Here is a 14650-nt window from a genome sequence, read left to right on the forward strand (position 1 = left end):
TTCATCATGTATAATACAAAAGATATTTAATGTCACATTGTTTATGTGAAATCATTGTTAATTTTATTGTTTATTTACTTTTCTTTCTTTAAATATAAGTAGTTGTATTATTAACTCCCATCCTAACCTTGTTGTTCTTCAATAAAAAGATTGTTTACACAAAAAAAAATGTAAGTAAATAAAAAAAGATGATCTAAGAATCACTAAGAATCACTACTCCTTTAATAATTACTGTACAGTATCATACGCAAGGGATTTAAAGGGAGGAAGGGATTTGAAGGGAGGAGTCTGAGACGGTTTGAAAGGTGCATCTGCCTTCCTCTCACAAAGCAGAGAATGAGCTTTGCAGACAGGACATGCTCAGAGGGATGTCGGCTGCTTGGGTGGAGTTCCAGCCCTGAGATCTGTGAATGAGCTGAACACCAGCCACTTCTTCATATATTTTGCTACTCACACCCTCGCTGCAAAGGTCTCTCTCTGTATACTGTACAGTAGCTGACTCCTTCCAGACAGGACTGAAAGCGACCAAGACAGACAACAATCTACTGTCATCTCCTGTGCGTGTTGGGTGATCATCACCTGCGTGCAACCAAGGAGGGAGATGTCAAGCTGCAGCCTTCAGTAGCAGAGTTGTTTGCCCGGTGCAGAGCAGAGTATGTGTTGGATGATATTGTGGGGATCTCTCCAGCTCATCAGAAAGGTACAAGTGCTCCTCTGTCACCTATTATATGTATATGTGTGTGTGTGTGTGTGTGTGTGTGTGTGTGTGTGTGTGTGTGTGTGTGTGTGTGTGTGTGTGTGTGTGTGTGTGTGTGTGTGTGTGTGTGTGTGTGTGTGTGTGTGTATATACACACACATACATATATACAGTACATACATTACACACACACACCCTGGCACTAATCTGGTACAATATTAGTGTAATACTATTGCAAAAATAGTGTATTTTATTTTCTTTTGGAATACCTTTATTTGATCGAAGTTGAGCTGTATATTGCATCAGTTTTGTGCAAGAATAGCTTTAAAACAGAAATCTATACATTTAACTACTATTCATGTGGAGCTAGTGAGAAAAGGGTGTGTGGGAACAGTTGTTACAGTGTATTCTATTAGTGGTCACTTTCTTTTAAATGTAGATTGTAGATACGTGTTCATGTTTATTCTGTAATTATGTCATGTTTACTAGTGCTTAACATTGCTTACCAGTGTATTTCTAATAACTTTGTCATTCATAATATGAATGGGATGGCATTTTTGACTGTGTTGTTATAATACATGATATATCAATATTTACTCTAGTTATAGCCAGTTCAGTACATCCATCTTTTGTTAAAATAATTATTAATATCAGATCATCTGGGATGCTCTGGAGTCTGGTTACCGTCACACCGCATCACATTTAGGATGATATTAAGCGTAACATTACTTGATGTCAACTCAACTGCAGAGCTCCTACAGTCAGGTAATTGCGTATAGTGGTATCCTTTAAAAATGTGGCAACCAGGAGACATGCAGTGCTTTGCTGGAATTTCAGCACTTGAAGGTATAGAAAATCCTGCCGTCTGCCCTTGCATTGTTTTGTGTTTTAAATATTAGTCTCGCTCAAATGTTAATTCTGCACACCGCCTTGGCAATGACTGATGAAATCATGCATGAAAATGCTCTTCTGCAAAACCCTGTCTAATATACTGAAATTGCACAGTGAAATATACAATGATATGACATGCATAATCACATCCCCTTTCCTTAAGCGAATAAATCACAAGTTTTGCATAGTGCTAGTGCAATTTGAAGCTTTTATTATTGAAAACGGTTATGCTGGCATGCCAGTCATTTCTCATCAAGGTTTGTCAGCATTATGTTAACCTCTTCACTGCTAGAATGGTAGGGAGGCATGCTACTCAAAGCTAAGTGACTGCCCACCTTCCCCCTTCATCAAAGGGGTCAACTGTGTCAGTTTGGAAGCCTACCCAGTTTTCTAAATGTTTGCAAATTCTATTCTTGCAACAACTGTGCAAATGCATTGAACTGTTCTTCAACTCATTTTGAATCATTTCTGTATATTGCTCTTTGTTTTGTGTACATAAGACATTGGTGCGTATAGTTTATTAAAGTTTGTTAAAGGTACTGTTACTGTTTGTTGCCTGCAGTTCTAAAAATGAGGATATTAAAAGGTACAGTGGTTTAATGGTACTGAGTATTTTAATATTCAGTGCCACTATACTGAAGGAGCTGCTCAGTGGTAATGTCACTGCCTTTGTAGCAGATGAACCTGATTTGAATCCCTGTGTCAGCTCCTTGTGACCTTGAGCAAGTTACTCAATGTCCCCGTGGCACAGGCAACAACATTAGATTGCAAGCTCTATGGGTATGGACTCGGGCTGGTAAAATGCTATGTACAGCACTGCGTACACTATCAGCACTATGTACGATATTATTACACATGAAGCTAACTAATACTCCTTGTTTTCAGAAAATATAAGTCACAGTAGCCAGAACCTGCAGAGCATCAGTTACAATGAGAAATCTCTCTTGCGCCCATCCCTGCTGTCCTCTGTCCTGTAGCCCACAGTAATTATCACTGTAGGTGTTTTTCCCCACAGTATGAATTTAATGCTGGGGATTTTAGGGAGTTACGGCTGGGCAGTGTACTCTTTGGAAAAGCCTTTAAAAAAGCTTTCTTGGGCCTGTTCCTTGAATGGAAGAAGTTTTAGAAGAGGCAGTTGTGATCTCCCCAAAGAAGCAATGCATCTTTGAAGATTACTGAATGGGAGTGCTACTGTACTATTTAAGCTACTACTCAATGCAAGCTAATGGACAGGGTCATGCGAAAGAGGCGATTATTTAAATGTTAACTCCTTTATTGCCTGGGAGCATTACAACTCATTGTAGAATGAGGAATACACATAATACTTCTCATGAAACTAAACAAAGGACATGAAGTACATTTATTATTGCTGTTCATATTACTGTTGTTTATTTATTTAGTAAAAACAATCAAGGCCGTGCAGCATGCCATAAAAAGAATCGAAAGAAAAATAGGTCGACAAAATAAATAGAACAAAGAAAGAGGTCAATCAAAATCCACATGTAATGCCAGTAATAAAAACTGGTACATGCACACCAGCAGAATTAAGCATGTTAACGTAATGCTTTACTTCATACCTGTTTGTTGTAGAGTTCATGACTCAGTGGGACAAAAACAACAAATAGTTATAACAAATTGTATGTGTAACGGTGTTTCCCAGGGCCCTTCTGATCCTGACCCCTATGTGAGAAACTGCCCCCCGTTACGTGTCATGTTATGTGGTGCACCTGCTGGCTCACAGGACTCCTGAGTCTCCCGCTTGTTGGTATTGGGGATTTCACCAGGACTGGCGTTTGAGGTAGTGCTAAGTTCTACTCACAGTTGGACAGCGCCTCCATCTCTTCCAGGTCCCCACGACTGCAGGGAGGAGTATCTGGAAAACATCCCCTGGGTGCATCTTCTCCCTGATTAACTCCAGTCTCAGGCAAGAAGGGTCTTTGAATCAAGGGCATCTTTATTGACATCATACATGGCTGACTGCCCATCATAGCGGCCGGTACTTAGCCGCACATCAGCATAGTTGCCCACCTCAAGGAAGTTCCCTCCTGACTCTGTAATAGAGACAGAGATATCTCTGCCACCTCTCCCTTAAGGGAGGGCCACCATCTGTGCCAGATCCCTGACACAGTGTGGGGAGTCAGCTTGTCACTCTGCAACTACTGACACTTGAGCTGCACAGACTCACAGCTCTTGCACCAGACACTTGACCCAGACATAAAACACACTAACTTTAGGAAGTGATGCGTATTATATAGCTCCAGAAAGACCCACCCCTGTGTCACTGTCAGAGGACACAGAGCATGCTGTCACTTCCTTTGCTTCACACTACACATCACAGGGGGTTGAGGGCAAACCTCCATGATAACTTCTGGCAAACCTGCCCTCTTAACAGGGATTACTGCACAGAAAGAGAGAGGCATGTAACCCCAAAATTACACAGGGCTACATATGCAAAAAATAAAGTAATCAATCTAGTTCCACAATGTAGACACCGGGTAATCTTACTCCGGGGATAGTCCCCTTTAGATGAGCATTTTACACTTAGTAGTTTAACTTGTCATTGATCACCAAAATGAAAGTTAAGGGTCCAGCTTCAGCATGATAATGAAACAGATTAAGGGCAGTAGGTACAGTATCAAATCACAAATATAAACTCAAAGTTATTGTTTAATTGTGCTGAAAAATAGCTGCACTAAGTAGCATCTGTGTAGTAATCTTAATTGCGCCATTTTTTTGTATGTCTGTGTCTATCTGTAAAGAGATGAAGGATATATGGAGCGAATGGGGGGAGCTAGCACAGTTACATTTACATTTTGGCGCCGGTCTATATATTAAGAAATGTGCCGTTTGCGTTACCCTTTCTATTCTATTGCGCATGTGCATGGAAGCACGCTGTGTTGAAGAGATATACACAGTGTTCATGGGCTGCGCCGCTTAGACGGCGCGGTGTTATTACATCAGTGAAGCCGGGCAGTGTCAGCTGTTTGTGGGTGTTCCAGTCGCCATCGCATCGCACACATGGTGCTAGAGAGATGCAGACGGAGCCCAGATCGGAGGGACTAATCAGCGGAGTTCATAGGAGAGACCCATAAATTTATTGGATGTGACGTTCCATGTGGACCTTGATAATAGAATACAAACTAATGTATTTAGGAAACCTCATTCCAGAAATTCATTCTTACATTCTCAAAGCAGCCATTCCAGATCTCTCATCAATGGGATCCCTAAGGGGCAATTTCTCCGCTATAAGAGACTTTGTTCTGATAATGAGTCCTTTGAACTACATGCTAGGGACCTTGGTGAGAGATTTGGTCAGCGTGGTTACAACAAACAAGTTGTTGAGAATGCCTTTGAAGAGGCAAGTAACAAAGAGAGAAAAGATTTGTTTAATATCAAACATTCAAGAAAAACTGACAAAAAGGATAATAAGGAACCATTGTTCATCACACAATTTAATGGACAAGCTAATCAAATTCGACTGATTGTCCAAAAACATTGGGGTACGCTACTACTAGATCCCCAACTGAAATGCGTACTGGCTGACAGGCCAACTATGGTCTTCAAGAGGGCCAGAACGTTAGGCTCTTTAGTTTCCCCAAGTATGTTTAACTCTTCTACACAGGAACATATTGGTGGTATACCACATGGGTTTTACAAATGTGGCCATTGTTCATTGTGTCAATATGCCAAACCTATTTGTAGAATCACCACTGCCAATTCCAGTTTTAGTCATAAATTGTCAACATTTATGAATTGCCACACTAGTTACATTATTTATGTTCTAACGTGTGGATGTAACATGAAATACGTGGGGCGTACAATTAGGCCCCTGAAAAACAGAATAGCAGAACACACTAGACTAATTAAGAAATGTGACTTGGAACATCCAGTGCCCAGACATTTTTCTTCTTGTCCCAAGGGAGGCATCAAGAACTTTAGATTCTCTGGCATTGAACATATCCCTATGCCAAAGAGACGTGGGGACAGAGAGAACATTCTTAACCAAAGAGAGATGTTCTGGGTATTCACCTTGGATACCCTTCATCCAAAAGGGATGAACATTGAGTGGGAACTCAAACATTTCTTGATGTGAGGGTTACTTTTTCATTTGTGTTACAGTATACTGTATGCATTAGAATTTCTTTTTCATGTTGATTATTTCTCATGTTTATCATATCTTTTTTCCCCATTTTTCCTTTCCCCCTCCCCTTCCCCCCTATCCTCCTCCCTTCCCTCCCTCCCCCCTCCCTTTACCCCTTCCCCCACCACACCTCTCTCCCCCCCCCCCCACATTCATTTTCCTAATTTTCCTTTTTTCTTTTTCTTTTATTATTTTTTTGGTCCGTTTGGATGGATATCTATTGGTATATTCGGTTCTTGTGTTCTTCCTCCTACAAATTGCTGCTTTTTAGTCTTGAAGTATTCAGATACTGTATCAGGTGTTATTTTTATTTTTATTCTGATTGTTATTATTTAGTTCCTATTATATTGATTTGGAAGTTTTTCCATTTCACTCAATATTTAGTTCTGACTTAGTCATGTATATTTGTTTTATGTACATTTGTTCAGTTGTTTAGTCTCAGTTGTCTTATGGTTTTTTTGTTATTTACACACACTGTCATGTTTTGATGTATTTCTTTATATGTGAACTTTATGTTATCAGCTAACTAGAGTTGCTCTTTGAGCATAATCAGTATTACATAGCTGTTTTCACTTATTCAATTTGTATTGATTTTTATCAGCTGTTTGGTACCTATATCAGTGTTGCTTTTTATCCTGGCAGATTACTCTTTGACAAAGCGCCCTGTGTGTGAAACGCATCAGAGTATCTGCCAGGACTACCCATGTATTTGGTTTTTAGCCAATAAACTTTTTTTATTTTGTATCCTGCCTACACCAGTGTTTGAGTAGCTGTGCTCCTGCTTTTCCCTCGGGACCCTTCTATTCTACTTTTCTTCACAGTTTTCTGCGTTGTTTTTCTCCGTCTTGGTAAAGGTGGCCTGCGTCTTTCTTTTGGAGCAGAAGACTAGCGCACCACGCTCCAAATTCTACAATAGTAGAAATACACTTAATAAACATGGTGCGTTTCAGACAGAAAAAAAATGATAATTTGTTTATGCGTGTGTTAATGCAGACCACTTTCTTAATACATAGACCTTTGTTTCCTGCATACTATTTCGTATGACTATTATTGTCTGCCAACTATGAGCCATGGATTCTGCAATGTGAAATAAAGCATTACTTTTAAGTGACTAAATCTGCAGGTGTGCATGTAAAGATCTTTGTTATTACCTGTTTATTTATAAGATGCCAATATACAGTATTTCACAAACTGATACAAGAGGGGACTAAATTCAGAGGCATAAAATAGTACTCTAGTAAAACAAATAGAATTCAATGTTATTATATTCACATGCAGTGAATGAGGAGCCACCTCCTGACAGGAACCAACACTATACAGAGGGGCTCTTCAATCTGTGACCGGTGAGACAGAATTTTACGTCTACCAGACTGTCTGCTTCTGTTCTCTTTATTATTCCGTGTGGATGTGGATATGCTGTGGAAGTCACAAGAGGCTGAACTTATTATGGTTGCTTAAACTGCAAAGTGTAATATCTCATTCAGAATTTCCATTTTTAACATACAGTATAATAATGTCAGTACAAATAAAGTGGCATATCATTAAGGGAGTATCGCAAAGAAAGCACTGGAAAAATTAAAGTAAGGTGAGGAGTTAGTGATGACATAACAACACAGTAAATTAAGTATTTGAATTCATAAATTATCACTTTTAAGTTTTGTCAAGCACTTTTCAGGATAAGATAAAAAAATGCACAAATGCGCACCAGGGATTAGTGGAAGGTAATTTATTAAAAATACACAAAAACTGAGGGGATCCAACCCCACCTCAGAACAGCTGTGAAGCTGGACGGCTAAGTACTACCAAGGAGAACACCTGATGGTGACTAAACCCTAAGCTGCACCGTATACAAATACAGTAAAATTTATATAAAAAACACGAAAGAAAAAAACAAACATGAAAACAACCTATCAACAGATTTGTATAGAAACCGCCATAGGGTTGGGCACTGGCAAGGGGAAACGGACACTCACACTGAGACAGTCAGCAGACTCGCGGTGTCTGCACAGGATCCGGATCTCGGCACCGCGGAGATGGATAAAACCGCTGCTGTCTCCTGCAGGCTCCGTCTCAGCTTACCAGCATACACGCGCAGGATGACCTGTCGTGACCTCTACGCGTTTCGTACCAAGTACTTTTCAGGATATGCAAATTTATTTAGGAACTCTGTGTAAGTGGCATGGAGCATTTTATAGTACTTATTTCTGACTTTATCTGGTGAGTGCTGTCATCGCCATATGCTCAAAAAGACAATATATGTTATAAATGTTTATAAAATATTCACTTTGTAATTTTTTATTATGTCTAATGAATATATTAACATTTGTAAGTCTTAATAAGTATAACTAATGCTACATTCAAAATTGAAAATCTTCCTTGCTTTTTTTTTATCCAACATCTTTGGAAAAGCAGGTTGAGATCAATCATCTTAAAGTACAGATGGGATGGAACTGAAGTCTTCTGCAGTAAGACACCTTTAGGCTCTGGAAGACCTCTTAAAGCCCATTGACTTGAATGGTGTCTTGCAGCTCCAGCAGGTGCCTTACTGCTAAGTAAATATGGCCCATACTGTGAAGATAATGGGTTATGATAGAGGTACTAAAGTAGTAAAACAATATAAAGTATATTTCTAAAAGCTCAATAAATATATCTAACTAAAGTCTGTGGTACTCTGGATACCAACAGTTTAGGACCTGTGATTTTCTGGCAGTGCAAGGAAATAAAAATGACTGGAAACAAGCCAGAGAATAGGGGTTATGTTATGTCGAGCAGTGTCGACATGATAAATGCCAAACTGGCAGTCTCTTGGCAATAACATTTGGTACATACACAAAAAGATTCTTGCGAAGGGGAAGAATTTGGATGTTAGTAGAAAATTGTTACTTTAATTTTACCTTTCTGTTTAATCTGTTGAATGCTATATTTTGTGACTGTTACCCTTTTTGTTCATGGTGGAACACCTCCAGAGACACAGAAATAGCATGTGACACTCGACCACGAGATAATCCAACATATGCCATTTCACTCAGAATATCATGGCCGCCGACAAGGAGGGGAGAGCAGGGCCGATGGTCGAGGGTCTGGCCAGCATATCCTGGAAGTCGGTTGCAACTTCAGTGGTTGGCCGGCTTGGCTGTTTCCTCTGCCTGGCCCACACCATTGGCTCACGGCTTCTCCCTATGCTGCAGAACCTGCCTTAATTTCCACCTCTCAATGTAGTTCTGGGCCCCCGAGAGAGTTTTTGGTGGACCTGCAGAATATCACAGAGTTCCAAAAAAGATTAAATGCTAATATTGATTCTGAATATCAAAACATATCACACCAGAGAGAACAGTGATGCTGCTACATCTGCACTTGCTTGTATTAGTTTCATATTTATGGGTATAAAAAAAATTGTAGCCATATCCTCCATTATTTTATGCATATAGTAGCAGCGGGATACAAGCTGCCAGAGCAAGCTGCCAGAGGATCTTCCCGGTGCTAACAGGAACGGCTTTCAGAGGACCTCCACGCGGTACACAGGGGAGACAGGTGAGGCTCTTTTGGTAGCCGGGCCGTGATTTACTTGGGGGCGCCCCTTCGGGTGGTGTCCCCTCGTACTTCTATCTGGTTTTCCAGTCCCCCACTCCCTGAGTTAGTATCGGAGGCGTTTTATTTACATATCGATTATTATACTGGTGCCAATCTTCTATCAAGAGACATACTCCATAGTGCCTGGTTAGTAGCCTCGGTGTATTGGGGTTATACCCTATATTTTCCTACCATCAAGTTCCCACTGGATCACAGTACCCCGCAGAATACTGTAATCCAGGTCCAGTTCAATCCCGCCGCTGCCACCAGTTAATATACAAGCCTGTGACGATAGCTTATCACAGGTTGTAATTTACACAAATAACTGGGTTTGAACTGAACGAGGCTTAGATATAATAAAGTATATTTATTCCTTTTGATAGGTGAACACACGAAATAATACAGTAACAGACAAGAAGTACACTTACTTTGGGGATGGGGGATGAGAAGTATGTAGCATAGCAATTCTCTCGCAATCAGGTAACAATTCAGATGATATCAGAAGACAAAGGATAAAGGGTGGACAACAGTTTATTAACCTTTTGTACCCTATCCTTAACATTAAGTACAGGTGATTGGTCTTCAATTACCTCTAGCCACTCATTAACGTGGGAACACAATTTGATACATGCCCCCCTGCTAGCCGGTACATGCGCATTAGAACTCTGGGGTCTCATTTCTGTAGCCCCTCATCTGCATCAGGAATGCCAGCTAGTCTACCAGATTGGATTCCTGTCAGGATATACTTTGTTGTAAGGTGTTAAATGGGACACTTAAAGACTGCTCTGGTTTGAGTAATCTCCGCCCTTATGTAAACAGTGGAGGTGACAAAATCCTTTGAACAATACTTAAGTCCTAGACATTGGGTCGCCTCTCTGGCCATATGCTACCCTGGTATGCAAAGGAATTTCCTCTGGGTTTTATCCCTGCTTTGGGACACAGTATGAAAGATAAAACACAAACATATTAAAATGTCCGGTTCCGTTGGGTCCAGCCAGTCCACACTTCCCAGTTCTCAATGCCGAAACTGGAACACCCTATGGTCCAATTTGCAACTTGCTACGACCTTCGGAACCAGAGATACACAAATACACATTAAACCGTTTCCTATTTTAATACAAAAAACTCCGCTGTAAATTAAATCACGGTTTTTCACTAAATCCCCATTGAAAACAACGGGCTCCGCCGCCATAGACTTTCAATGGCAAACCTCCGCCGTTGGCGGCTATGGGAATCCACCGCCATAGACTTTCACCGGGGCGACGCCGCCGTTGAAGTCAATGGGGGTTTTCCACCATAGCCGGTCAATGGAGATTGGCCGCCATTGGAGTCTATGGGAAAAGTCCCGAACTTTCAAGGGGGTCCATACTCCGTCGGGTTGGTCCAAGAGGGTCAAGGATGGTTCTGCAGCGATGCCGGAGCAGTGACTACAGATACCCCAAACCCTGATCCTCTGGACCCTCCGGAACCGAAGCTATGGATTCCCAAATTTCAGCTTTTGACACTTAGCCGTTTTCCTGAGCTGTTTCTGCCGCCACCATTGGAACCTATGGCGTGACCCGCTCTTCTCGGTTCGACCCTTATCGGGGGTCCAGGATATGGGGACCCGGTTGTGGTCGAGTGGGGGGAGGTCTAGGAACTAGGGGCAAAAAGAATTTTATTTCTATGTGCTCTAGAACTGTTTATTCCCACGCCACTTGTCGTTGAACTTGACTGTTAAGTGATCAAAGCTCTCTTATTGAAAATGTATCCGCTTTGTGGTTTTGCGTTTGGTCGGCAGCTAACTCGTTCCTGGAAAGCTCCTTCGAGGGATTTCCATTGAAGTCAATGGGCCCATTGACTTACAATGGGAAACCGCCGCTCCTCCTCTCGGACGCCATCTGCTTGTCTTCAGAGGAAACAGGACCCAGACAGCAAGATTCGCCATTGAAACACATGGAGCTCCAATGGCGGCTTATGGGACCCTGCAAAATGGTGCCTGAAAAGGCGGAAAAATTACACAAAGGGCTATAATCACTAAACAACTATTAACCCTTGTGCTCCCGGATGGATCCTAGTGTGTGTGTGATGCAGACACTGATTAAACCAGATTTTACAATAAAACATGGGAACAGGGGAATACACATTTACATGTCATAACAAGGGTTAAATCACATTTCTGGACCTCAGCCCAGTTAACCCCTTGTCTCCCTGGTGAGGTCAGGGGATGGCCAAATGGGGTGTAACCCCTTTAATCCCGGGCCACCCCCTTTCTCCCTCTACAATACTTACAATTGCCTTGCTTAGCAGTGCTGATCTTACAAACTGAGAAATACAGTTTGATGTCTATAAATGTTCAATTTCCTTTCAACCTGAATCTGTTGGAAAACTGAGTGGAAGAGTGCAACTTCCCCAAAAAACATCTTCTAAAAGATCATTGTAAATGCAGAATTTTCCTGTGTCCCATCCTTGAATATGTTTCTATTATAGAAATATGTTATTTTTCGGCATTCATTAATACATTCTTAAGAAGCGTTCTGCAATGGCACATGTCTATTTCAAACATCTGTGACATCATCACAAGTGTGAAAAAATTAAAATGGCAATAGGATTGATATATCGTAAGAATGAAATGACAATCGTTGGACAGGGATAGTGCTCGACTGGATTAGAAAGAATATCAAAAGAAAATTACAACAACCAAAAGTAAGATTTGAGGATGAAATCAGAAAATGTGCTGAAGCAATTTGTAGAAGAGATGCTTGCAACAGCAGTTCCTGGAAGATCCTTAGGAGGCCTTCATCCAGCAGTGGAACAACAAAGGCAAGATGATTATGATGATATATATCAATGTAGAGGTATCAGTACCGTGTTAGCCGAGTTTCAATAATCAAAAATGAATAGATACCATTATGTGGCTAACGAAATGCTTTTGTTTGTGCGAGCTTTCGAGATACACTGTTCTCTTCTTCCGGCGGTGTTCAATGAATAAAGCAAGCAAAGGGTTTATTTTAAAACGGTGTCTCTTGGAATTTTATCTGTGCTTGTCCCTGCCCCGTGTGTAGATGTGATTTATGGCTAGAAGTGTTAAATGGTCCCTGAATGTTAGTGATGTAAGAGTGTGTGTGTGTATCTATGTAAATATAAATGAATGAAGAGCACACAGTGTATACAGTGCTTTACATAATTTGTGTGGGGAGTGGGAGTCCCTGCGGGATCACTGATTGGACAGATGGTGCAGGGACAGGTGAGCATTGTTAGTGCAATCAGGAAACTTGCCACGCAGCTGGGGAGCGGTGCGCGATCGTTGCGTGAGTGCGCCGCACGTGTGTGAAGTGTGACGCAAGTGGGGGGCGGGACCAGGCTCCGTGGAGTTGTCACCTCTGCGCGCTCTGTGAGCGGCGCGGAGGTGACAGGAGCATTAGGTAAGGAGGGAACACGTCACAGGGGACGTGTTCCCCGATTCCTTACAGGAGTGGCCTCAGGATGATTCCAAAAAGGCTTGTGCGGAAACCTGGCATGGAACCGCCTCAACAAGCTAGGAGCATGGACCTGGTGATTGGGTATCCAGGACCTTTCTTCTTGTCCAAACTCTTTCCAAAGGACAAGATATTGAACCGATCCTATGGATATTCTAGAATCGATTGTAGAGCGAATATCATACTCTTCTTGTCCTTGTACGATTACTGGTGCAGACTTAGGAGAAACATCAGGGAATCGAGAACTTTAAAAAAAACGGTTTCAAAAGAGAAACATGGAATACAGCTGGGATTTTCATCGAAGGAAGAAGCTGTATGCGTTATGCCACAGGATTTACTTTTTCAAAATCGTGAATGGGCCCAGGAATCTTGGGGCCAACTTGAGAGTGGGTGTCTTCAACCTGTTGTTTTTGGAGTGCCACACCCTGTCTCCTGGTTTGAAGTTGGGCGCCTTTCTGCGATGACGGTCTGCCTGCGATTTTTGTCTAGAACAGCCTCTTGGAGAGTTTTCTGAATCTTTTTCCAAGAATCTTGTAAAGAATTTACCCTTAAATCCGCTGCTGGGACTCCGGAAGAAAAAGAAGAGATAGAAAGGTGTCCGGATGAAACCATTAATTAATAAAGAATGGCGACTCTTGGTGGACTCGTTTTTTAAGGATTTATGGGCGAATTCTGGCCATGGAAGGAGCTTTACCCAGCTATCTTGTGCGTCTGAGATAAAACATCTGAGATACTGTTCTAGGGACTGGTTCATCCTCTCGGTTTGTCCATTAGTATGGGGTGATACCCAGAAGAAAAAATGAAGTGCAATATCCAGCCTTTGAGCAAACGCACACCAAAATTTAGAAATAAATTGCGATCCGCGATCGGACACTATAGACAACGGTACTCCGTGAATCCGGAAGATTTTGTTAACAAAAATATCTGCCAAGGTGGCAAGAGGTATAAAATGTGGCTGCTTAGAAAATCTGTCGACAATAACAAGAATAGTGTTCATTCCTCTGGAGATAGGCAATTCCACAATACAATCCATTGATAAATGACTCCAGGGATGAATTGGCGGAAATAATGTACTTAGAAGGAAGAATAATTTCAAAAATGTCCTCAGTCTTGTCCTCCATGACAAATTGATGAGATAATGCATCAGCTTTGACATTCTTTGATCCAGGAGTGTAAGAGATGATGTAATTAAATCTAAAAAAGAAGAGAGACCAACGAGCCTGACGGGAGCCAAGACGGCGAGCAGTTTCAATGTAAAGGAGGTTTTTATGATCCGTGAGGATAGAGATGGGATTCTTGGTACCCTCCAGAAGATGTCTCCACTCGTGGAGTGCAAGCTTAATGGCAAAGAGCTCCCGGTTGCCGACATCATAGTTTTGCTCTGCAGAAGACTTTTTTTGGAGAAAAACCCACAAGGATGTAATTTGTCTTGAGGTGTTTGTCTCTGAGAGGATAGCGCCACCCCAACATCAGAAGCATCTACTTTAAGAGTGAAGGGAAGTTTAGGGTCAGGATGGCGTAAGATGTGGGCGGAAACGAAAGCTTTCTTGAGTGAGTCGAAGGCTTGGAGTGCCGCAGGAGGCCATGAAGAAGTATTCGCACCCTTTTTAGTCAGAGCAGTAATAGGAGCAAAAATTAGCAAAAGCAAAAAACTGTAGAAGAAAAATTACGAACAAATTTACGGTAATAGTTGGCAAACCCTAAGAAATGCTGAATTGCCTTGAGAGAGGTAGGTTGTGGCCACTCTAATACCGCCTTGAGTTTGTCAGCGTCCATGGAAAAACCAGAGTCCGAAATAATATAACCCAGGAAAGATGTAGACGTTTGATGAAACAGACACTTCTCCATCTTAGCGTAGAGATGATTCTCACGAAGACGAGACAGGACCAGCTT

General features: G+C 41.6%; 1 protein-coding gene across 3 annotated transcripts in view; it reads left to right on the top strand.

Annotated features, from left to right (window-relative positions):
- Positions 1 to 340: 340 nt before the first annotated feature.
- Positions 341 to 14650, top strand: part of FRMPD1 (FERM and PDZ domain containing 1) — a 418583-nt gene continuing 404273 nt past the window's right edge. For all 3 annotated transcript variants that reach the window (XM_075602821.1, XM_075602814.1, XM_075602796.1), the window contains exon 1: positions 341 to 700. The gene's annotated coding sequence lies outside the window, so the exon portion shown is untranslated. The remainder of the gene's footprint in view (positions 701 to 14650) is intronic.

Source organism: Ascaphus truei, chromosome 1 (genome assembly GCF_040206685.1).
Source record: "Ascaphus truei isolate aAscTru1 chromosome 1, aAscTru1.hap1, whole genome shotgun sequence".
Taxonomy (NCBI): domain Eukaryota; kingdom Metazoa; phylum Chordata; class Amphibia; order Anura; family Ascaphidae; genus Ascaphus; species Ascaphus truei.